The sequence below is a fragment of the Pholcus phalangioides genome, unplaced genomic scaffold, assembly GCF_987345545.1.
Source record: "Pholcus phalangioides strain wild (caught in Gottingen) unplaced genomic scaffold, Ppha-v1.0 ptg000028l_1, whole genome shotgun sequence".
Lineage (NCBI taxonomy): Eukaryota > Metazoa > Arthropoda > Arachnida > Araneae > Pholcidae > Pholcus > Pholcus phalangioides.
The window spans coordinates 9775795-9802967 of record NW_028301618.1 but is presented as its reverse complement, the minus strand read 5'-3'; positions in this window follow the sequence as shown (position 1 = coordinate 9802967).

The window sequence follows — 27173 nt, the reverse complement described above, 5'->3', positions numbered from 1 at the left end:
GATGATGGCTCGTTGCATTCGACATACAGGCTCTCCATTGGAGACGTCCGGAAAGCTCCAGAACAAATCCGCAGGGCGAGATGGTGGACTGGGTCGAGCACACTCAGATAGCTCCGAGGTGCCGACCCGTATACAATGGAGCCGTAGTCGAGCTTCGATCTCATTAAAGCTTTGTATACGTGGAGGAGCGACTTACGGTCAGCTCCCCACGATGTAGAAGAGATGACCTTCAAGAGGTTCATCGTCTTCATGCAACGAGCTCTTAGTTGCGCAATTTGAGGTTTGAAAGTGAGTTTCTTGTCAAATGTGATGCCGAGGAATTTAGTATTTTCTACAATAGGTATTAGATTGTTATTGAGAAACAATTGTGGGTCATCCTGTAGGTCTCGACGCCGACAAAAGTGCATAGCAACAGTCTTGTCAGCGGAGAATGAAAAGCCGTTATTATGAGCCCACTTGCTAATCTTGTTGAGAGCGGTTTGTAATTGTCTCTCGGCTGTCCTCATATTCACTGATTCATATGATATCAACAGATCATCCACGTAGAGTGCGCCAGTGACAGACAACGGGAGTTGGTTCAACATCCCGTTGAGTCTTAAAATAAAAAGTGTTACACTTAAAATGCTACCTTGAGGTACACCTTGTTCTTGAATTTGGGGAGCTGATAACGTGCTTCCGATCCGTACCTGAAAGATGCGGCGAGCAAGAAAGTTCTTAATGAAAATGGGCAAGTTGCCCCGCAAGCCGCTATTATAGAGGTCGGAAAGAATTCCGTGCCTCCAAGTACGGTCGTAGGCCTTTTCTATGTCGAAAAATATAGCTATCATATGCTCCCTCTTCACAAATGCTTGTCTTATTGATGTCTCAAGGCGTAACAAATTGCATGTTGTGGACCTGAACCGTCTAAAGCCGCTTTGATGTTTCGATAAAATATTGTTAACCTCAAGGTAGTGCGTAAGGCGATAGTTGACCATGCGTTCCATGAGCTTACATAGACAACTGGTCAAAGCAATAGGTCTGTAACTGTTAGGTTGTTCAGGATTTTTGCCAGGCTTCGGGAATGCAAGAACTATGGCTGCTCGCCAGGAGTCAGGAAATGAATGACTGACCCAGATCCGATTGAATAAAATAAGTAAATGTGACAGTGATTCTGGTGAGAGATGCCGAATCATGGAATAATGAATAGCATCAGGCCCTACAGCTGAGTCAGGACTTCGCTGCAAGGCCGTCGTCAGTTCATGAAGGGTGAACAATGAATTGTACCCCTCCGGTGTAAAAGGCCGGAAGGTGTACGATGTACGTTCGGCTGATGATTTAATGGGATGAAACGATGGGAGATAATTCGCATCACTGGAGACAGTGGCGAAATGGGCGGCGATGGTATCCGCAATATCCCTCACATCGCTGATGATAGTGCCATTGGTGTTTAAAATGGTGATTGGATGAGACTGATAATGACCATTGATTTTTCGGATCCGGTCCCAAATGACTTTTGATGAAGTAGATGAATTGATTCCCGTGGTAAACTTTTGCCAGGACTCGCGTTGAGCCTGGCGCCTGGGTCTTCTCGCTATCGCCTTTGCTTTTAAAAATGCCAACTTGTTGTCATGGGTAGGATACCGCCGGAACCTACTCCATGCTTTCTTTTGTGCTTTAATAGTCAGATTACATTCGTGGTTCCACCAAGGTTTAGGAAATTTAGGAAGTTTCGAGGAGACTTTGGGTATTGATTCATTTGCTGCAGAGATGACACAACTGGTGACAAGGTCGACACAGTGGTCGACGTCGGGTTGCGAAACCATATCCTCCGTGATTTCTGCCTTGACCGTGAAGTCTGCCCATCGGGCGGCCACAAGCTTCCACCGAGGAGGACCCTCAGGTATGCTATGGCTTCGATCAAGGCACTTAACCACTAGAGGAAAATGATTGCTCCCGTGGAGGTCCGGATCAACCGACCAGGACCAGTTGGGCAAGAGTGAGGGTGAACATAAGGATAGATCTATTGCAGTGAAACTATTGTTTGGGGCATGAAAATGAGTGAAACTGCCATCATTCATGATGGCGAGGTCCATGTCTTCTAACAGCCGTTCAACCATTTCGCCACGTGGGGTGTTGCTGTTAGAACCCCATATCAGGTTATGTGCATTGAAGTCTCCAAGAAGAAAAAAGGGTGGAGGTAATTGATCAATCAGATCTTCTAGATCTCTCTGTAAGATGGTGTCATTTGGTGGCAAATAAATGGAACAGATGGTAACCCTTAGGCCTGTAGAGATTTCCACCGCGATGGCTTGCAGGTTCGTGCGCAGCGTTAGAACGCGCGACGACACGTAATGTGGAACCAGCACAGCAACACCGCGGCAGGCTCTACTCCCGTCATCGTAATCAATACGGAACAGGGAATGTCGCCTGATGTTCCATGTCTCCGAGGGCTTCGTAAAAGTTTCCTGGAGTGCCACGCAAACAGGATGATAACGATTGATCAAATCCTTGAGATCTTCATAATTGGATCTAAGACCACGAATGTTCCATTGGATTATGTTGGCCATAAATTAGGTAGAAGTAGACGGTTCGAGGTCTTTAAATTTATTCCGGTCTAGTTTCCGGCGAGTACCACCAGATTCTGGTAGATTATCAAGATCCATGTCACCAATTGACTTGTCATCAATTAGTGACACATTCTTGAGGGTGGGACATTTTATTGCTTTTCTTGAATATCCGGTCTTTTTAGATTTATTTCCAGAATTAATCTTGGGTTTAGTAACAGTAGGTTTTTTGAATGTGTGCACTGTTGCTTTTCCTGCCTCTTCTTCGGAGGTAGTGGACTCCCTCCGTAATCCAGCAGAGCAACAGCAGCCACAACTATTACACGGTTGGTTAGATGATGATGTTTGAGTTGATGTATCAGCTATTGGTTCAGTCTGAGTTGTTACGGATGCTTTGGTGACATTGTTAGTCATATTAGCTGATGATGGATTTGTTACCATATTAGAATACTATCTATTACCTATTGGAGTTTGGTTAGAGGTTATACGACGGCGTGCTTCGATATATGAGATGTTATTGAGGACCTTGATCTTCTGGATCTCTTTTTCTTCATTCCATTTCGGACACTTTCTGTCAAATGCGGGGTGGTCGCCACCGCAATTGACGCACTTGAATGGTGAATTAGTGCAGTTGTCCGAAATGTGGTCCTTCTCACCGCATTTTGCGCAGGTGGGTTGGCTGCGGCACGCCGTTCGTGAGTGGCCGTATTTTTGGCAGTTAAAGCATCGAACAGGGTTAGGAATGTATGGCCGGATTTTGAGGTTATAATAACCTATTTTGATATCTTTCGGCAATGTTGGTGATGAGAATGTGAGAATTATGTTTCGTGTGGGAGCTGGATTGCCATCTTTGCGGCTGATAATATGTTTGGCAGATGTTACGCCTTGAGACGCCAGCTCTTGTGTTAGTTCTTCTTCATCCATGTTAATTAAGTTATTATCTGAAATGACACCACGTGAATAATTCAACGTGGGATGGATTTTGACTGTTATTGGAATGTCTCCGAGAGATGTGAGCTTTTGAATGAGTTCGGCTTGTTTGGATGTGTTAGTCTCGATGAGAAGGTCTCCTGAACGAAGAGCCTTCACCGATTTTAAGGTACCAACTGTGCCATAGAGAGCTTTATCTATTACAAATGGTGATACTTTGGCCAGCGGTTTTTCGGCATCTGAAGAGTGCAGAAAGAAAAATGAGACAGTTGATGAATTTGAAGCAGTTACATTGACATGTGTTTGGTTTGAAGCAGTTCTTTGCCGTTTTGGTGCATTTTGATTTTTTCCCATATTTGAATGGGTATGGTTCCACTCCCACCCACCATGGAGCCCTACGAGGGGACGCGCACACCTAACCGGTGAAGGTTAGTAGCAACGTCAGGTTAGGTGGGAGCTATACACCACCAAAGCAGGCGAGCAGACGCGTTCAAGATCCAAGATCGCCGTGAAGCAGCACCAACAAACCTCAACGACGTCCGGCAGGCCCGGCCCCTCTACCTGCCCAGTAGTGTAACCCCTTCAGCCACCGAGGCGACCACAGCCGATTGACCTGGACGGGGCTAATCCAAGCCTCCCGTTTCAGCTGAATCCGAGGCCAAAGCTAGCGCATCAGGCTAACCAGGATCCCCATCTCCAGCCTTACGGGTCTCCACGCACGGCAAACACGCAGGTAGACAGCGTCCCAGACAGAGCATACGCTAGAAGCAACGCCCCGTCTGGGAGGACCCCTCCCCGCCTAAGCGGGGTCCACAATGAGGGGTTGGACACAAGACATAAACATGTACAGGACAAAACAAGACGCAAGACAAGTACTGTAAGATGTGTAGAAAAAAACATGTAATCTTGGCTATTGAAAGTGAAGTATATGAGCACAAAAAGCGATGACAATGACGTGTGATAGATTTAGCGTTACCCAGAGTGCACCACGAGGAGGCCTATCACATTACACCCCATAAGTGAGCGAGTGACTCTTAGGGAAAATACTTTTGTGGCTGTGTCTGGAGCGCCGTAAGAATACCACAAATACGGGGTGATTATAAAAAACTATCCCGACATATGGGCCCCCAACTATCATACCATTCACAGAAACTGAATGAAATTTTGGCATAAGGTATTTTGAGGTATGCGCTCAAGAATGATATCGAAAACAACAGTGTTACTCTAACAGTTACGGTTACAGACAGAAAATTTCGAAAATATCAAAAGGCAACACCAAGTTTTTTGTATTGGAATGCGATCTCCAAACACTAAATAGCGTTGGAATGGCACCTGTAGCACGAAAATCCCCGGAGCTAGGCAAGGAAAAAGTAAAAAGGACTTTGCCGTGCACCAGAGCATTAATGTCCGTTTCTTCGGCTGAGATCCTAGCCTGATTAGTCCTCCACAAGGTCATGCGGAAAATTTGTGAAACACAATAAAATGCTTTATTTTATGCTGCTTCTCTGTCCTTATTGGTTGTCCTCACTTTTAGCCTATCTACCGCCGGTGACTTTCATACTACAGTTGCCGTTCGAACGCTATTTAGGGTTTTTCACAATGGAGATCACATAAACCAATACAAAAAACTTGGTGTTGCCATTTGATATTTTCGAAATTTTCTCACTGTAACCGTAACTGTTAGAGTGACACTGTTGTTTTCTATATCATTATTGAGCGCATACCTCAAAATACCTTACGCCAAAATTTCATTAAGTTTCTGTGAATGGTATGATAGTTAGGGGCCCCGTATGTCGGGATAGTTTTTTTTATAATCACCCTGTAGTTACACATTTGTTAGTTTCAAAGATTAGTTCATTAGTGGCCTATTTCGAGGGTCTGAAATGAATAATTATGGATATTTAATATTCATGCATGCACTATTTCCTGCCATAATTTTAGTTCTAGCTTTCATTTATATTTACTGTGTGTTGACTTAAATTTTTTCAGATGAATTGCTGTTGGATCTCACATTTAGAAGAAAAGAACCGTATTTTATCATTCGTGATCAAATAAAATTCATTATTTCCTGATCTTTTAATGGTTAAATCCCCATGCTGCAGCTTTGTTGTTGAATACATTGTATTGGGAATTATGTGCTGTTAAATGAATATGATGGTTGCATAATTTGTTTAAAAATAATTCAATCTCTATATATGTGTTATTCAGCATTTCAAGTTTATTGAAAATTGTAGTGAAAAAAAATCACAATCAAATAAACTAAAATTATCATGAATTGGCAGAAATAAATTTCTAATATAGTGGCATAGGTGTCTTCATGGTTGTCCCAAAGTGATTAATATTTCTCATCTCGGCATTTCTTGATGACCTCAGTTATTTCCTTCATTTAATCCAGTATTTCCAAAGTAAAAGTTACGGGATCATTGTTGGTTCTCTTGGGGGGGGGGGGGGGGAACTTTGAAATTCTGCTAGGTTACCATGCTAAGTCTCGGATGCAATATTTTTTAGTCTTTTTTCCGCTGCTTGGCGTCATCACTGGGGCAGTATGCCGTGCAGCAACCCTATAGGATCCCAGCTGGAGAAGAAAATGACTGCCGACAAGCCCGCTATCTTTATGTCCATGTCCACCATGGAGCCCCACGAGGGGACGCACACACGTAACCAATGAAGGTTAGTAGCAATGCCATGTTGGGTAAGAGCTATACACCACAGAAGCAGGCCAGCAGATGCATTCAAGATCCAAGAGCGACGTGAGGCAGCCCCAACCCATGCGAAGACAATGGATTTGGCGTTACCCAGGGTGCACCACGAGGAAGCCTATCACATTACACCCCTTACTAATATTATAGGTGTAATTTTTTTCTCTTTCGCATACATTTCCTATTATTATTTTTTGATACCCTGATATTTGGATGGCTTGCGAAAAGAGAATCTTTCCAGGTTCATCCAACATGTCGCATTTCTCTAACAAAGGCAACCTGAATAAACATGTGTTGTGGGTGTACATATCACGTGGCTTGGAAAATACCCTAGCAGTTTAAAAGAGCATTGTTGCCCAAAATGTCATGGTCATGCTTAGTTGAGCATTAAAGACATAGCTAAGCATTTCCAGGATGACCATGGAATTGCTATACATAGTGAATACCTGGAATTCAACAACAAAGAAGAATTTACAAAGTAGAAGATTAATGTAGAAAAGTCTGCCATGTCCAGGTAGGTGAAATTTTGTTATAAGAATCTAAAATGTAAAGAAATATCTTTATTATTAGTGTCACCCCGTTCTGGTACATACAAGCCAAGGGGTGCAGGAGTACGAAATTTCAAAGCTCGAGGCTCGGATATGATCAATGCTTACTGCCCAGCATCTACGAAAGTGAGTTTATCTGAAATTACACATTGTATGTCATACTTTTCGAGCCATGTGGGACACACCAATGATATTGGTCGCATTACTTTGTCCGTGAAAGGTAGAAATGCCATTGCATGCAAAATAACGTCAAAAATGAGTCTTGATAGCATTTTAGATGAAATACACAAGACAAAATACATATCCGCTAAAATAGAAAGAATACATCTTGACAGACAAGATCTCAGCAATATTCAGATGTAAGACATGCTCACAAAACTGGGTGATTCTACAAGAAGCCACAAAAAAAGTCACTCTGAATTGAATGAGAATGATGTCATGGTCATATGGAAGTCTTTCGTAAGTTTTCATCAGATTGTATTTGTGTTGATGGGGCACATGGATCAAATGAATACGATTATGAATTGATTATACTTCTAGTAATTGATCACTGATTGTACATCAGGGATTTCCTTGTGCATTCATGATTACAAACAGATCTGAAAATGTAGCTTTGCAAATATTCTATTTTTGTGTCAAGATGAAGGTTGGTAAAGTACGGACACAGGTATTCCAGAATGACAGGACTACAGTGCATGGGTGAAAGAGACGTTTAAATTGCTTGTTGCTCATGGCACGTAGACAGAGCTTGCAGAAATAATCTTTAAAAAAATTGTCAAGAAAAAGGGTATACAAGATGAGAACAATTCTTCAAGAATTGGATGAAAACACATTTGCAATTTTGCTCCAAGAAGCCATGGAATATTTAGAAGGAAATGATGAAACTCTCATTTGGAAACTATTTGGATTGGATTTTAAATTTTCTGGCGCAAGGACCAATTTGGTCAAACTGCGCCAAAACAAATTATAAAAATAAGAAAAATCATCCTTTTGTCATGTCAAAATACTAAAATTATGCAAAGTAAAGCATAAAACAATGACATGACTTGTAAAAATCTATCATTTGTTATAAAAACCAATGGCTTTAAATGAATTTAAAAATGCGAGATACATCGCTATGCTCATTTAAAATGCCATGAAGTGAAAGATGACTGACCAAAAGCGGTAGTAAAATGATGACGATGATGTGAACAAGTGAAAACACGAGCAATGGTCAATAAGGGCACTGTGGCTGACTCTCTCGTAATAAAAGATATGATTGTGTGATACGACTGTCCTATGCGCAACCGGGCAAGCAGAACTTCCTCCTTTCGGTTAGTTCTGCAGCTCGAACGTCAATGGCCAAGTGTGGGCTTGATGGCATGTAATTTGTTATTAATTTGATTGTTCCAATGGTCCTGCCAGCGGTGATTCATCACTTCCCGGAGGATTGAGAAGTGGTCACTGGCAGGTACCAAAAGGTTATTGTCAATGTTAGTTGTTGTTCGAGCTGCAGTGTCTGCTTTTTCGTTGCCCGGTATTCCTACATGACCTGGTACCCAGTAAAATTTTACTGTGGTACCATGATGAATGAGGTAATGCAGTTCATGAAAAATGGAATGAATGAATGGATGAGTGTGAAACGTACAGGAACACAGTGCTTGTAATGCGCTGAGAGAGTCGCTATAGATAATGCATCGTCGGTGGCGTTTGCGTCGTATATGACGTAGAGCCTGAAGGATTGCGTACAGTTCTGCCGAATATATAGTCAAGTGTGCGCTAGATGCAACTTACACTATGTCCATAAATTAAGGATAATTCAGAATCACACGGAAATCGAAATCTAAAGTAAAAATTTCACCTGTAGAATTATTACATCTGCAAGAATGATATGCAAATTTCAGGGAGTCTACAGATAATGCCGATAGTACGTCACAATGACGAGAGTGTATATAAGGAATGGTGGCAAAGAAGTGAAATTCTTCACAAGAGTCTTGTAAGGCGCTTAGTGCCATAAGCGAATAGTTATTGACGCATGTGGATGATTTTTTACGTGGTAGAATTATCGGCCGCTTGGAATGTGGGCGTACTCAGATGGAAGTACCCGAGGAACTTGGAATTGCCTAAAGTGTCATCTCTAGGCTTTGGCAACGATTCCAAGATAACGGAAATGTCAGTAGACGTTACAGTATAGGTCGCCCCCGAGTTAAAACGCCGAATAAAGACCGGTATTTGGCAGTAACTGCCAAAAGCAGCAGATGGAGCACAGCATCCGACCTGACTCGTCAGCTATCTGCAGCCACGGGTACCACAGTTTCAAGGCAAACCGTGTACAGACGTTTGGGAGATATGCTCGCAGGCCTGTCAGATGTGTTCCGCTAACGGCAACTCACTGTCGGCAGCGATTAGCCTGGAGTAGAGAACATGCAATGTGGACATCGTCACAGTGAGCTTGTGTGATGTTTTCCGACAAGTCCAGCTTACAGTCGGATTCACGTCGGACTTTCATATGGAGAACGCCAGGTACCCGTTACCACCAAGACAACATCATTGAACGACACCGTTACGGTGGTGCAGCATTGCTCGTTTGGGGTGGAAATATACTGGGTTCCAGAACAGATCTGCATGTTCAAACCGGAACCATGAAAGCTCAAATTTATCGGGACATCATTCTGGAACAACATGTACGTTTGTTTAGGGGTGCCATGGGCGCCGAATTTGTGTTTATGGATGACAACGCCCGTCCTCACCGAGCAAACATCGTAAACGAATGCCTTGAATCTGAGAATATAACCCGTATGGAATGGCCAGCATTTTCACCTGACTTGAATCCGATAGAGCATGTGTGGGACATGGTTGACGGGCTGCTACTCGTCGGCCAACCACCTCCTACATGTGTACCGGAACTTCGGAGAGCATTGCTTGCTGAATGGAGTGATCTTCCCCAAGATCAGATCGATAATTTGATACTCAGCATGCCTAGGCGTTGTACGGACCGTATTTGGATTGGATTTTGGGTTTATTGGCGCAAGGATCAATTTGGTCAAACTGCGCCAAAACAAATATAAAAATAAGAAAAATGTCCTTTTGTCACTATAAATGATGCATCGTCGGTGACGTTTGCGTCTTATATGACGTAGAGCCTGAAGGACTGCGTACAGTTCTGCCGAATATATAGTGAATGTGTCGTGAAGTTTGAAAGATGTCTCCGCACAGAAGATGAAGGCACAACCGACATGCCCGGGGCTCTTAGAGCCGTCGGTATATATGGGGAAGTACCTATTGTACCTGTGCCTGAAGAATATCTGTCGATATATGACATCTGCTGTGGTGGCTCTAGGGTATAATGATAATGAAAGAGACATCTGGCAGAGACCGCTCCCATGGTGCCAGTTGAAAAGCAACTGGGGCCACACGACTGATGTCAAATTCCAGTTCTTCCACAAGTGCCCTCATACTAAGACCGTAAGATGGAACACATGAAGGGCGAGCAGCAAATAGTCTATTAAATGAGGGATTAAAAATGACACGATGAAGTGGATGACCCGGTAAAGACTTCATTTTGATATAATATTTCAAAGAAAGTTGTTGGCGTCTTGATGTCAGTGATGATGGCTCGTTGCATTCGACATACAGGCTCTCCATTGGAGACGTCCGGAAAGCTCCAGAACAAATCCGCAGGGCGAGATGGTGGACTGGGTCGAGCACACTCATATAGCTCCGAGGTGCCGACCGATACACAATGGAGCCGTAGTCGAGCTTCGATCTTATTAAAGCTTTATATAAGTGGAGGAGCGACTTACGGTCTGCTCCCCATGATGTAGAAGAGATGACCTTCAAGAGGTTCATCGTCTTCATGCAACGAGCTCTTAATTGCAAAATATGAGGTTTGAAAGTGAGTTTATTGTCAAATGTGATGCCGAGGAATTTTGTGTTTTCTACTATTGCTTTGAAACTATTGTGCGTAATTATGAAAATCTCGACAAAAGTGCATAGCGACAGTTTTGTCAGCGGAGAATGAGAAGCCGTTATTATGTGCCCACTTGATCTTGTTCAGTGAGGTTTGTAATTGTCTCTCGGCTGTCCTCATATTCACTTATTGATATGATATTAACAGATCATCCACGTAAAGTGCGCCAGTGACTGACAACGGGAGTTGGTTCAACACCCCGTTGAGTCTCGAAATAAAAAGTGTCACACTTAAAATACTACCTTGAGGTACACCTTGTTCTTGAATTTGGGGAGCTGATAACGTGCTTCCGATCCGTACCTGAAAGTTCTTAATAAAAATGGGCAAGTTGCCCCGCAAGCCGCAATTATAGAGGTCAGAAAGAATTCCGTGCCTCGAAGTACGATCGTAGGCCTTTTCTATATCGAAAAATATAGCTATCATATGCTCCCTCTTTACGAATGCTTGTCTTATTCATGTCTCAAGGCGTAACATATTGCATGTTGTGGACCTGAACCGTCTAAAGCCGCTTTGATGTTTAGATAAAATATTGTTAACCTCAAGGTAGTGCATAAGGCGATAGTTGACCATGCGTTACATGAGCTTACATAGACAACTGGTCAAAGCAATACGTCGGTAACTATTAGGTTGCTGAGGATTTTTGCCAGGCTTCAGGAATGCAAGAACAATGGCTGCTCGCCAGGTGTCAGAAAATGAATGACTGACCCAGATCCGATTAAATAATATGAGTAAATGTGAGAGTGATTCAGATGAGAAATGCCGAATCATGGAATAATGAATGGCATCGGGTCCTACAGCTGAGTCAGGACTTCGCTGCAAGGCCGTCGTCAGTTCATGAAGGGTGAACAATGAATTGTATCCCTCCGGTGTAAAAGGCCGGAAGGTGTACGATGTACGTTCGGCCGATGATTTAATGGGATGAAACGTTGGGGGATAATTCGCATCACTGGAGACAGTGGCGAAATGGGCGGCGATGGTATCCGCAATATCCCATTGGTGTTTAAAATAGTGATGGGATGAGACTGATAATGACCATTGATTTTTCGGATCCGGTCCCAAATGACTTTCGATGAAGTAGATGAATTGATTCCCGTGGTAAACTTTTGCCAGGACTCGCGTTGAGCCTGGTTCTTCTCGCTATCGCCTTTGCTTTTAAAAGTGCCAACTTGTTGTCATGGGTAGGATACCGCCGGAACCTACTCCATGCTTTCTTTTGTGCTTTAACCCATTTTATCCCACTGTCCTATTTAGAGGACAGCTAAAAAATAACATGTGTAAATCAGTATTTTTTTGTTGCGAATATTTTTTCAGTTGGAACATGTAGGGGTATGTATAAGCTTCTGCCAGCGTGAGTTATGTGTCTGTTCCCCCCCTCCTCCATCTGGAAACTTTGGTTATCCCCCGCTTTAGGGGGCGCTGTTTGTATCTTCTCTTTGCAGTTGCAGAATTCCTTCTCAGTGTACTTTGGATACGTGGCTAGGCATTTTTTATGTAAGAGTACTCTTTCCTTATCATCCTGATGGTTAATTAAAGCTTTATTGTTATTAGGTAAGTTGTAGCACATTATTTTATAACTGTCCTCTAAATAGGACAGTGGGACGATGAGCTTGCAATTGTCGCTTATTTCTCCCCTTATAGCTAAGAGTGAAAAAAACTTTTTTTTTCTCCCTAGCTTTTCCCCCCTGCATAGTCATGTCTAGGCAGAGGTTCCTGAAGTTGGAGGAAGCATTGGAACTACTAAATCGTTTAGATTCAGATGAGAGTGATTTTGAAATAGATGTTGTACCGCCAGATGCCAGTGAACTAACTGACGAAGATGAAGGGGATGACAATGAAGTAAATGCTGGTGAGATTATTGTAAACGACGTTCCTGGAACTCTGGAGGTTAGAATTGGAGACAGTTTTGAGCCCGAAGCTTCCATAAGCTCTGGTGTTTCGACAACAAAGCGCAGACGAAAAGCTAAGAAGCATCAGTCTTCTTGGGTAAAGATGAAATCACCACAATATACAAAATGGAAAACACAGGATGATTCAATTGCAAATGACTTGCTCGAGAAGATTGGTTCAGTCGGAGTTGTTACGGATGCTTTGGTGACATTGTTAGTCATATTAGCTGATGATGGATTTGTTACCATATTAGAGTATGATCTAGTACCTATTGGAGTTTGGTTAGAGGTTATACGACGGCATGCTTCGATATATGAGATGTTATTGAGGACCTTGTCTTCAATCTTATCTTCTGGATCTCTTTCTTCATTCCATTTCGGACACTTTCTTTCAAATGCGGGGTGGTCGCCACCGCAATTGACGCACTTCAATGGTGAATCAGTGCAGTTGTCACCGCATTTTGCGCAGGTGGGTTGACTGCGGCACGCCGTTCGTGAGTGACCGTACTTTTGGCAGTTGAAGCATCGAACGCGGTTAGGAATGTAGGGCCGGATTTTGAGGTTATAATAACTTATTTTGATATCTTTCGGCAACGTCGGTGAAGAGAACGCGAGAATTATATTACGTGTTGGAGCTGGATTGCCATCTTTGCGGCTCATATGTTTAGTTGATTTTACGCCTTGAGACACCAGCTCTTGTGTTACTTCTTCTTAATTATAACTTAATGTTAATTAAGTTATTATCTGAAATAACACCACGTGAATAATTCAATGTGGGATGGATTTTGACCGTTATTGGAATGTCTCCGGCTTGTTTGGATGTGTTAGTTTCGATGAGAAGGTCTCGTGAACGAAGGGCCTTCACCGATTTTAAGGTACCTACTGTGCCATAGAGAGCTTTATATATTACAAATGGTGATACTTTGGTCAGTTGTTTCTCGGTATCCGAAGAGTGCAGAAAGGAGAATGAAACAGTTGATGAATTTGAAGCAGCAGTTACAGTGACATGTGTTTGGTTCGAAGCAGTTCTTTGACGTTCTGGTGCATTTTGATTTTTTTACCATATTTGAATGGGTATTGTTAGACGCTCACCCACTATGCAGCCCTACGAGGAAACGCGCACACGTAACCGATGAAGGTTAGTAGCAACGCCAGGTTTGGTGAGAGCTGTACACCACCAAAGCAGGCGAGCAGACGCGTTCAAGATCCAAGATCGTCGTGAAGCAGCACCAACAAACCTCAACGACGTCCGGCAGGCCCGGCCCCTCTACCTGCCCAATAGTGTAACCCCTTCAGCCACCCAGACGGGGCTAATCCAGGCCTTCCGTTTCGGCTGAATCCGAGGCCAAAACTAGCGCATCAGGCTAACCAGGATCCCCATCTCCAGCCTTACGGGTCTCCACGCACGGCAAACACGCAGGTAGACAGCATTCCAGATAGGGCATACGCTAGAAGCAATGCCCCATCTGGGAGGACCACATCCCACCTAAGCGGGGCCCACGATGAGGGGTGATACATTAAAGACGAGAACAAGACAAAACTAAACGTAAGACAAGTACTGTAAATGTGTAAAAACATGTAATCTGGGCTATTGAAAGTGCATGATATGAGCACAAAAATGCGATGACAATGACGTGTGATAGATTTGGCGTTACCCAGAGTGCACCACGAGGAGACCTATCACATTACACCCCTGGAAACTATTTCAGGAGAATTTACTGTCGTAATCCTGAATTTAGGGCCTAGTATCATATGAAGCACAGTACACTTAACACTAATATGAACATTGAACGTATGCACGGAACCATAAAATACATCTATTTGAAGGGGGAAAATTTGAAAAGACTGGACAAATGTATGCATGCACTTATGCGGTTTGTGCGAGATAAGTTTGTTGAAAGGCTGATTGTGCTGTATAAGATGAAGAAAGACAGACATGAGACTGGCATGCCGTTATCTTAAAATATTGTAAAAAAAGATCAAGGTTGGGTGACACAATTGAAGATAACCGATTAGATTGAGACTGCAAGATTTTATTGTCAAGTTGTAAAGTTTGTATTCACCGATATCGCTGCTCGTGTCCAGATAGTGATATTGGATGGAACACCTCCACTACTTTGTAGCAGAAGCTTTGTTCCTAAAAACACGGATTAATATTGTCGTGGACAATGAACAAGAAATGATTGTTGACAGTTTGAAGCACAATATTTCAAGTGCATCATAAAATAGGTCTTTGGAAAACATGAAGATGGAAATTCAAGATCTGATTAGATTTTAAACATACTAGCGCAAGGACCAATTTGGTCAAACTGCACCAAAACAATGATAGTATAAAAAAAGAAAAATTGTTGTCATATCAAGAAAGTGAGTTTACGTAAAACAATGACGTGGATTGTAAATTATATGTAATTCTAAAAACCAATGGCTTTAATGAATTTAAAAATGCGAGATGCATCACAATGGTCATTTAAAATGTCGTGAAGTGAAAGATGACTGACCAAAAGCAGTCGTAAAATGATGACGTTCAAGAAGTAGTACAGAAATTGTTGGCTGTAATATCATGAGGAAGAAGCAAAAATATTTTTAAAAAGAGTAGAAGGCACACACCAATCATTGACGCGGTGAAATCATCAAAGGTTTACATTTGGAAACTTGTTGTGAAGTCACACACCGTCGCCAAGAGGCTGTTTTGGCACAAAAGAAAACCTGTTCTAAAAAACAAGTAGGAAGAGAGAAAAAGACAAGTTCTTCAGCCTTCTGGTTCCTACAGTGATCGAGAGAGGTAGTCTTTACCTCAACTCTGGTAATTTATACATACACCGATACGGAAACCATACCCTGTAATCGTATATGGTAGAACAAGCATAATGCTACAGTGAATGAAAAAAAAAAAAAAAAAAAGAGTTCATTTGAGTTGGTGACACACTTCTATGAATATAGTTGAGTGGAACAGAAGCAGATGATTGCGCCCGCGATTCGAACACAATCTCCAAGAACATATTACCACATGGCTTCATCCTTGAGAAATATGGGCACCCGGAGTCGTCCGTCCCTCTGAACTGTTCTCCGTGTCAGATGATTCGGATCTTCACCTCTAAGATTTTCTTAATTTAGAATTCCAATTCCTCACAGCTTCTCTCGACACCCTGGTGAAAACTGACTTTATCAACATCTCCGATGACAGCGCCAAGGGGTACATTTTGGAGGTCGATCTAGAGTAACCGGTGAGTGTTCACAACCTCCATAACGAAGGCTGAAAACATTAAAATATCTGGTGATATGTACTCCGATTTTATGAAGAAAACCAGTGGGCCAACGAATCCGTGTGTCAAATTAGCACCAAATTTTAATGATAAGGTCGCGTACATCATTCATTATAGGAATCTGCAATTCGTATACAGCGCTGGGGATGCGAATCCCATCAATTCGTCGTGTCCTCGAGTTCTCTCAGCGACCTTGGCTCCGCCCATACATCGAATTCAACACCAACAAGAGAGCCACAGGTGACTTTGAAAAAGATTTATACAAACTCATGAATAATTAGGTGTATGGGAAGTCGCTAGAGAACCTCAGGAAACACAATAACATCCAATTGATTCACAAGGAGAAGAGAGCCAAGAAATTGATCGCATCCCCAGCATTCGAAATAATCAACGAAGACCTGGTCGTACTTAAAATGAAGAAGACCACCATCAAGTTGGATCGCCCCATATAAACCGGTGTAACGATTCTAGACTTGTCGAAACACCTGATGGTGGACTTCCACTACAACTACGTTAAAGAAAAGTACGGCCAGGACGCAACCTTATTGTTCTCCGATGCGGATTCGTTGTGCTATGAAATCATCACAGATGATATATATTGAGAGATTCCCACAAATTCGACACATCCAACTATCCCAGTGAACACAAATTGTATAATGTTGCAAACAAAAACATTACTGGAGTGATGAAGGACAAGACTGCAGGAGACCCGGTAGACAAATTTGTGGGACTTCGTCCAAAAATGTACAGTTTCATTACCGGTGATATAGAAAAGGAAACTGCAAAGGGTGTCGTGCGCTCTGTTGTCAAGAAAAAAAATTCATCTCTCATGCAGACTATCTTCAATGTCTGCGTGAAAATTCTTTCATGAGGCACGACATGCCTAAAATTCAATCCCAGTGTCATGTGCTGCAAACAATTCAGCAAAGGAAAATCAGTTTGTCAGCACACGACAATAAAAGATATATTTTAGACTATGGCATAAGCACTTTAGCTTATGGCCATTACAACACCTGGTGATTTTTTTATTTAGAGTTTTATTTATACACATTGTTCCGGTGATTTTTTTAGAGTTTTATTTGTTATGATTTTTTAGAGTATTTTATATTTATACATATGTTTTCCTCTCCCCATATCTTCATGAAATATAGTGGTGGTGTTCTACAATTGTGTGGTGCTCAATAGTGAATAAACAGTACTTCATGGACACTGTAAATATTTTAATTTGTATATATTTTTAATTAATTTTGGTAATGGGTTTTCCATTTAATTGATTTTTTTTCTATTTGATTGATATTTGTGAATGTAATTTTATGTATATATTTGTATATATTGCATTGTGCAGTGTCCGCAGATGCACAACACATTCAGTTGTGGAAGGACACTTGCAAATCCATGAAATCGTGGAGATTTGTGGATCCCCTGGCAAGCACGAAGAAGCCTCGTTGCAAACCAGGTTGGACTCTGACCCTTACTTCATTAGCCATGTTGGCTGAAGAGGTCCTCCTGTCAGAGCTCCATGCCAGGACGATGCAACCAGGATTGCCTCGAGAATTTTTTCAGTAGAGCGAGAGGTGGGAATCGCACCAATCCGACTGCCCACGAGTTTCGCTCAGCGTTCAAATGGTCAATGCACATGGAGCCAGCAGGATCACGAACTGTGAACCAGATGGTGACAAGTTCATGTTCCACTTACTCTTATCTGGTTCACAGTTTGTTCCATCAGAGGAGGAAGAGCAACCATCATGCTGCGAGTCAGCCGCTCCAGACGTTGTTGAATTGCTCAATGGGTCTTCAATGGATGTCATTAACAGAGGTAAATGCATGTGCATACATTGCTGGCTACATAGCTTGCAGAGCTGTCTGGTGCCAGTCGCATGCTGTGCGAAGCAGCGGTGCTTGGCTCCACCGAGTTGGAAGACTACTTGATGTAAAGTAGTTATGGATTGACATGTCCGTCAAAAAATTTGGTGGAATTCATTGCTGCTAGCATAACAATCGCTGAAACCCATCTAGCCTCGTCCATATCAAAAGGATGTGTGTTATTGCACCTTAAACAGTGAGTGAGGCGAGGCTTTTGGATTTCATCGATTGTGATACCCACGCAGAAGCTTTAAAAGAAAAAATAATCACTCATGCTTCAAAGCTTTTTCTTAAAATATGTCTCAGAGAAACTGATAGAAAGTTAGCTGCAATGACTTTCGATATAAATAACTTGCGAACTCTGGCAAAGAGAAAAAGAGTAAGCATGATAGGAAAAATTCACCAACATACAATTTATAAAGGGCAAATTTAGGATGCATTATTTATTACTCTAATGAATTTTACGGAAGATTTGATGCATCCACAACTTTCTTTTCACCCAATTTTTATAATTCTGCTTTACCTTGGAATATATATTAGCTGACATTTATTCTGGACGCAACCGTGATTTTTTTCTTGATCCTTGAATATTAGTGGTAAAAAAATGGTATAGTTTCGCAATGTTCAAAGAGCAAAAAGCTGTCTAGCAGCAAAGAGAAATTCTGCATTAGCTGTCAATCATTAATGTAGGCGTGCATGGAGCGCCGTTCAAATTCTGTGGTGCCGCTCGTGTCAATTGGCTTCCTTTTCTAATACAGCTTTGGGTTACCCTTTGCTCCCGGAAACACTAATAACGTTGTATCAATAGTTTGATTCCCAAAGCGTACAGGTACTTCGACTTCATAGACCTTGCGGATAGACCGGGTACCATCAGGTGCATTTGGCAGAAATGTGTTTTGAGAACTCATTTTGTAACATTGCCGTTCGCCAATTAAGGCTCTGAAGGAAACTTCTTTCTTTGCAGAGAGAAAAAGGAAACCACGATTTCGAGAAATTCTGTACCTGTTCATTGCTAGCCATAGAGGCTCGGTTGTGGCGAATATTTCTCAAGTATTTTCAAATAATTGGCAATTTATTCCGCGGTGTATATTTCAGTATGGAAGTTATTGAAACCTCTAAGGAGAAGCCATCTATGGGGGACATAAATACAGACAGTGTAGATTGGATTTTTTTGGCGCAAGGACCGTCTTTCTAGGTGAAGCTGCGCCAAAACAAATGTCTATAGAAGACTTGTTCTTGCCATATCAAAAAGTATTCGTGAAACAGTTTAAAGTTGACAAAAATATCACTTGTAAAAAAGCGAGGGATGGAGACGTTCTGTTTGTTTTTAAGCATTCCTGCAAACCGAACATAGCTGGTGCAGAAGTTAAAAAACACATAAGAGAATCCGGCGAGAAGGCTTCGAAAGTGTACAGTAAAGAAATTATGCCCTTAGTAAGGCAAGGCTATTTTATAACGACCTACTCACATATTCACATCGAAGAAATGTATGGAGCCAGCGAACGACGATGTTTTGAAGATGCGAGAAGGCTCGGGTTTTTTTTATTTGCAGATAATACACACGAAGGACGAATTCTCATTTTTGCTAGTGCCAAAGGTAAGGAGGTCATCAGAAATCCAAAGTAAAGTCATTTATTGGTGATGGGACTTTTAAAAGCCACCCAAAACAATTTCCAAAATTATATGCGATACATGCCGATATTTGGAGCCACATGGTTTGTTCATTTTCAAAAAGGGTTTTCTCTACAATGTTAAAAATGTTCCAACACATCACCAGCGTAATTTGGAGAGCAAATTGTTGTGCTTGTGTGCAGAATACAAATACACTTGTTCTGATACATGTGTATTAGATTACAATATGTGTAAGCACATTCATATCGATACTAATGTTCTTCAGAACTTGATACAGCAAGTTATAATATTGAAATATACATCAGAAAAAGAAGTTATCAGTAAAGAAGTCTGTAAAACTCGAATGACCAGTGATGAGAATGAAAATTAGAAGGAATCTGCAATGTCTGCTGTTCTTGGATTTATTCTAAAAATCCACAACTTCTCATCTAAATAACAATTTCAATATTGGAGAGCAGATGCATAGCTCTCAAAGAAAAAGGAAAGCTACTCCCAATTGTTTCAGAAGCATCCATGCTGAAAACGATTGTGCCTCAACGTTATTTCCCTTCAAAGAAAAAAAGATGCATGTCAAAAAAATAAAACTGAATCAAATGTTCTCGTAAAAATGATCACAGTTAACAGTGACAAGATGTTTACAGGAGAGAAGTAAAATTGTCTTAATAGTTTGGAAAATGCTACTGAGTCGTGATCACAATGGATCTAAAATTACTCGTAATTTTGCTTATACAGTAGGACCTTCAAATTGGTAGTACTTCTGAAGACGATGTAGTTGTGGACAACATAAAAAGAGAATTTGACACAAGAAGTGATGAAATTGTCACAGATACATCTGAAAAGGGTAAACACACTTATGTGAGACCTATTGCCAGTCCCTCTTTATACGTCTATGATGACGACGTTGTCATTTAGATTTGTCGTACAAAGCATTTCGGGAAAATTAAAGTATGCATACGCTCAGGAGTCTTTTGACTGATAACTCTCAATCCAAACTACTGTCCAGAAAAAATTGATGTTTGACAAAAAGCTATACAAGTTGTTATTCACATTTGTCACGAAACAGAAAAGGCTGTTGGAATGGATTCTCTCGTCATTTTATTTGTCTTTCAATTGGTCAGGTTGTATATATACTGTTCCTTTTCTATATATAATTTTTTCATTTTTTTCATATTTCATTTACCCGTTGTCATGCCTTCTGTGTTAAGCGTATTCAAGAAATATCAGGACCTCCATCTTATATTTTCTAATGGTAGGGCAACCTTCGGGAAAGAGGGACTGGGCAACATCGTTTTTTATTTTATTATACCTGTGCCGAAATAAGCACCTATTCTTAGAATTCTTGAGAGAATCATGGCTCATTTAGTCAGAAATGCTTTGCAATAAATACAACTGTGCCATGAAGGTTGTCCTAAAAAAACTTTCCGATGGTTTTATTTGGGAATGCAGTTAGGAGTTGTAGAACCCAGAAGTCAGTCAAGTATGGGTAATGGTTCACTTGCAGCAAGTTGAATCGCCATGAGATTTGGCTGCTCCGAAAGCTTCAGGATAGCAGGAGTATTTTTTTTCATCTCACACCTTGGTCGACTGGCAGCAATTCATCCATGAATCATATTGAGCTCACATCAAGAAAAAATAAGCGGCACAGGAAAGATAGTAGAGATAGATTAATCAAAGTTTGGGAAGAGGAAGTACACACCTTAGCTGATAATTCAGAAACGAAACTATACTTAACCACACTGAAATCTGAGAAAATAAGTGTGGGTCAGGTAAGGTTGTTGAGATCGACGAATTGAAATTTGGTAAGAGAAAATGTAGTGGTGATAAGGTGGAGGGTCAATGGTTTTTTGATCGAGTAGAGAGGGAATCAGGTAAGTTCTTCTTGATACGCGTTAAACGATCGGTCCGCGAATGACCATTCATTCTGATTGCTAGAAGGCGTATAATCGTCTAGGTGAGAGAGGTGACACCCATTTCAAAGTTAATCACAGTATGGGATTTGTCAACGCAGAGGTTCCCACACAAACACCATCGAGAGCTTTTGGCAACATGTAAAGAGTTCACTGCCCGAGTATAATCGGCAGACAGACTTCAAATTTTATTTGGCTTTATTTCTGTTCAAGAAGGCTTGCTTAAAAAAAAAAATGGACAAATTTAATGTTTTTTTGGAAATAGTTAGAGATGTTAAATAGGAAGATTACAAGTTCTCCATCCGTCACTATTTAGTTTATTTAATATGCAGGAATATTTCATCCCAGATTGTTATTTTTTAGTTGGCAACTTTTTTTCGATAAGTCGCCAACACCGACACACTGTGTTCTGCTGGGTTGTCGTTGTTCTAGAATGTTCTTTTTGTTTAAAAAGGTAGCACTAGATGTTTTTCCGTGTTCCTAGCGTGTCTCTCTTCTCCCTTTTCTATTTTTTGTTCTAAATGACATCACCTTATACCAGCAGCATTTAGAATGATTTGAATCACCGTTGGGAGATTAGATCACCCTCTCTTTCTTCCATATGTATAATGTAGTGTGTGGCTCGGATTAATTATTGGATCTCTCGGGTTGTACATTTAATATTTTGCAATATTTATTTTCTGCATACAGGATGCCCCAGTATCCTTTATTTATTTAAAAGAATCTGGATTCCCGGAAAAAAAGTGCGGGTGCAGTATAATCCAGACCACCAAATTAGTATAATCCACACCGCCAAGCTGCTATAAATCAACAACGCCGGCATAATAACGGTGAGCTGCGGTTTCTTCACTCTCGCTTTCTAGAAGCTTCCATTACAGATGGCGCTTGAAGTGCGGAAGATTCAAATGGATATCCAGTGTTTGTTCCCTTTGTTCAGTCGCATTGTCTTGGATTATTCCCGATTACCTTTCGCTAGTTGTTTTTAGCGCGTCTGTTCAAATATTTAAACAGCCATTTAGTCTTTATCGTTACGATCATTACAATTACATTTCCCAGCATTGTCTACATTCCCTATTTGGTTATCTTGTTCCCTCGTGTTTCATTATTAATTATTATAAATCCAGTTCATATACGATTTCGGAATGGCTGGTTCAGTGGATTTCAAGTTTTTGGTGAAATTGGAGTGCCAAGGCAAACGAGTTGTTGTCGATTGGTGCTCTTGCCAACTCGTACGAGTGTCCGAAATGCAACAGTCAGATGAAACTAGTGGAGCGGAACGCCACGATTCGTCCGGCAAATGCAAATGATGTTGCCGATCCAAGTCTGTAAAAAAGAGGTCCTGTGTGGTTCGAGTCAAGCAGGCTCAGTGCCAGCACCATCCTCCAGCTCAAGTATTTGTGTTTGCACCAGAGCTCCAACGATTTCATTATGAATGAGTTGGACGTGGCCTCCCACACTGTCGTTGACTGGAAGATGTTCTGCCGAGAGGTGTGTGAGGTCATCCTCATGAACAATAATGACTGGATTGGGGGTTTCCAGACCATGGTGGAAGTCGATGAGAGCGAATTTGGGAAAAGGAAATACAACCACGGCAGACGCATTGAAGGGAAATGGGGTTTCGGCGGCATTGACAGTGTGACTGGAAAGTGTTTTTTCTGCAGGTGGTCACTGATCGCAGCAGTGCCACGCTATTGCAAATAATACAGGACAACATTCTCACCGGCACAACAGTAATCTCGGACTGTTGGGCCGGCTATTCACCTGACTTAGGCAGTCGAGCCTCTACCCGCATGAACTTCAAGGATCCGGTCACTGGTGCCCACACCATAGAGGACATATGGAGTGCTGTGAAGCGAGGCTTGAACAGCAACAACGTAAGTGAAGAGTTTGACAGCTACCTGGCGGAATATATTTGGAGGAAGCGGGTGAAGGCAATGGGGATTAATGTTAATGGAGGTAGGAGAAAAAGTAATTGAAGAATTGTTATTGATTTTGAAAGCATTTCTCTTATATTACTGAGTATAGCCCGGAAGCCAGGCAAGTGCATGGTAATGGTGGTCCTGGAATTGGAGTAATCCTGAGGCTCCACTGAAAATCTGTTTTGGGCGTAGGGTCAATATAACTTGTATAATAATGTGCAGAAAATCTGGCATCATTATCCAGCGTTACCAGACCAGTTCCTTATCTACTTCTTTCACAGCGTTGCCTACATTCTCTATCTCATTATTTTGTTCCCATTCATTATCTTGCTTTCCTCGTGTTTCACTAAGAAATCCAGTTCATATACGATTTCAGAATGGCTGGTTCAGTAGATTTCAAGTTTTTGGTGAAATTGGAGTGCCAAGGCGAATGAGCTGTTGTAGATTGATGCATGCAGTTTGGTGTTCTCGCCAACTCGTATGAGTGTCCGAAATGCAAGTCAGATGAAACTAATGGAGCGCAGCAATTCATCCGACAAGTACGAATGGCATCGCTGATCCAAGGCAATGTACACGACGTGAAGAGGTCTGTGAGAAAGGGGTCCTGATTTGAGTCGAGCAGGCTTAGTGCCAACGCCATCCTCCAGCTCACGTATTTGTGGTTACACCAGAGCTCCAACGATTTCATCATGAATGAGTTGGATGTGGCCTCCCACACTGTCATTGACTGGAAGATGTTCTGCCGAGAGGTGTGTGAGGTCATCCTCATGAATAATAATGACTGGATTTAGGGTTTCCAGACCATGGTGGAAGTCGATGAGAGCGAATTTGGGAAAAGGAAATACAACCGCGGCAGACGCATTGAAGGGAAATGGGGTTTCGGCGGCATCGACAGTGTGACTGGAAAGTGTTTTTTCTGCAGGTGGTCACTGATCGCAGCAGTGCCACGCTATTGCAAATAATACAGGACAACATTCTCACCGGCACAACAGTAATCTCGGACTGTTGGGCCGGCTATTCCGGACTTAGGCAGTCGAGCCTCTACCCGCATGAACTTCAAGGATCCGGTCACTGGTGCCCACACCATAGAGGACATATGGAGTGCTGTGAAGCGAGGCTTGAACAGCAACAACGTAAGTGAAGAGTTCGACAGCTACCTGGCGGAATATATTTGGAGGAAGCGGGTGAAGGCAATGGGGATTAATGTTAATGGAGGTAGGAGAAAAAGTAATTGAAGAATTGTTATTGATTTTGAAAGCATTTCTCTTATATTACTGAGTATAGCCCGGAAGCCAGGCAAGTGCATGGTAATGGTGGTCCTGGAATTGGAGTAATCCTGAGGCTCCACTGAAAATCTGTTTTGGGCGTAGGGTCAATATAACTTGTATAATAATGTGCAGAAAATCTGGCATCATTATCCAGCGTTACCAGACCAGTTCCTTATCTACTTCTTTCACAGCGTTGCCTACATTCTCTATCTCGTTATTTTGTTCCCATTCATTATCTTGCTTTCCTCGTGTTTCACTAATTATTAGAAATCCAGTTCATATACGATTTCGGAATGGCTGGTTCAGTAGATTTCAAGTTTTTGGTGAAATTGGAGTGCCAAGGCGAATGAGCTGTTGTAGATTGGTGTTCTCGCCAACTCGTATGAGTGTCCGAAATGCAACAGTCACATGAAACTAATGGAGCGCAGCAATTCGTCCGACAAGTACGAATGGCATCGCTGATCCAAGGCAATGTACACGACGTGAAGAGGTCTGTGAGAAAGGGGTCCTGATTTGAGTCGAGCAGGCTTAGTGCCAACGCCATCCTCCAGCTCACGTATTTGTGGTTACACCAGAGCTCCAACGATTTCATCATGAATGAGTTGGATGTGGCCTCCCACACTGTCATTGACTGGAAGATGTTCTGCCGAGAGGTGTGTGAGGTCATCCTCATGAATAATAATGACTGGATTCAGGGTTTCCAGACCATGGTGGAAGTCGATGAGAGCGAATTTGGGAAAAGGAAATACAACCGCGGCAGACGCATTGAAGGGAAATGGGGTTTCGGCGGCATCGACAGTGTGACTGGAAAGTGTTTTTTCTGCAGGTGGTCACCGATCGCAGCAGTGCCACGCTATTGCAAATAATACAGGACAACATTCTCCCAGGCACAACAGTAATCTCGGACTGTTGGGCCGGCTATTCCGGACTTAGGCAGTCGAGCCTCTACCCGCATGAACTTCAAGGATCCGGTCACTGGTGCCCACACCATAGAGGACATATGGAGTGCTGTGAAGAGAGGCTTGAACAGCAACAATGTAAGTGAGGAACTCGACAACTACCTGGCAGAATATATTTGGAGGAAGCGGGTAAAGGCAATGGGACTTAACAAGGTGACTTAGTTTTCCACATTTGTAGAGGATGTCGTCACGGTTTACCCTCCGGCATCGCAAGATGCGTAATGGGTTTTGTAGAACTAAAGAAGACAGCCTGTCTTAGTCCAAAGAACGCAGAGGAGCTGCAGCAATTAAGAAAAAGATGAGTGAAATTTTGTTTCTTTAATTTCCTAAAGCTATTTCTTTCCTCCTCTTTCTTTTCCATGTGAATCTCAAACCTTCATAATGCTTATCCTAGAGCAGTGTTTGCCAACTGTGCATTCGGGGGAAGGGTGGGGGTAGTCACGGCAAGAAGTGTGTAAGTTTTCAGCGAGCCTGTTCCTGCTTCCGGTGACATGCTTTCAGACGAATGGCCTGAGAGTGATTTTTATAAATGGGAATGAATACCTCCCCCAAACTAGGCCATTGCCCTCCACCCCAAAGCAAAATATGCTGAAACCGTTGTGGACGTACATTGCAGAACAGTCATTCATTTCATGCTGTTGCAATAATAACATGTTTCTTGCCGTGTGGTGATATTTCATTTATTTCTATTTCAATTTCAATGATGTGCACATTCATTTTAACAGATGACATTTCGGATTTTATGGAACGGGACGAGAGAATTTGCCATCAACAGCTACAGAGGGGAGTCTGCGGAACATTGACCTGCCCTATGAGGTCTGTGATTTATAAACTTTCGCAACAGGTGGGGGTTCACGACCATAGGTGTGTGCAGAATTTTCTGAAGGAGGGGGGGGGGGGGTGTTACAATTTTTTTTTTACCCTAAAGGGAGTTTAAATTTTTTCATCTACAATAACACTTTAATCTTGGCTAGACGACAGTCCTCTGCGTACACCAAAACTGACCAAAAACTGTTCTACTAAACATGTTAACCCATTTTGTTTCCTAATTCGGAAAATGTTAGTCCATTCAGATAACCCCTGTTTATGAATGTTTGATACTCACGATTTGGGGTTTATGAATGCGATAATATTCTTGACTTCTTATTTCTTTCAGAAAGATCTTCATTCGAAACTTATTTAAAGTTCAGGAGAGACTACTGTGATAGTGCCGTCAAAGAAATCAGGGATTAGAACCTGGCTGAAGTTATTCTGCTGTTGTCAACTCTGAGGCGCTCGAATGGAAGCTGATGTTCCTGTCAAACAGTCCAGCCGTCTACACAGACAGTAACAAAGAAACATTTGCTTTGGGAGACATAATACCTATCACAAATCATATTTTTAACCCTCTTGCAAGTTTGTGGTGTTCGGTCAGAACTTAGCTCCAAAATTACATATTTGGGATATAAGCATGGAACAGATGCAGTATGGTCTGCCACGACTTTGGCGACTTTTTTCTTGCGATAAGTCGCCAAGACCATCATAATGGGGCTCTGGGTTGCCGTATTTTTCAACATCTTTTCAGTTTTCGCTGGGTGATATTAGACGGCGCTGACTTCGCCGAACAGGATTTTTCTTTTGTTCACAGCGTCTTTTCAAAAATTCAAAACACCCATTGTTCCATTTCCAGCGCATCTCTCTTGGATTATTATTCCTCCCTTCTGTAGCTCAAGTCATTTGGATTATTATCTGGTCAGGTTGTACCATAGTTTTATTGAATCGTTCTATTTATTACTTATTCATCCATTGCCATGCCTACTGTCTTATC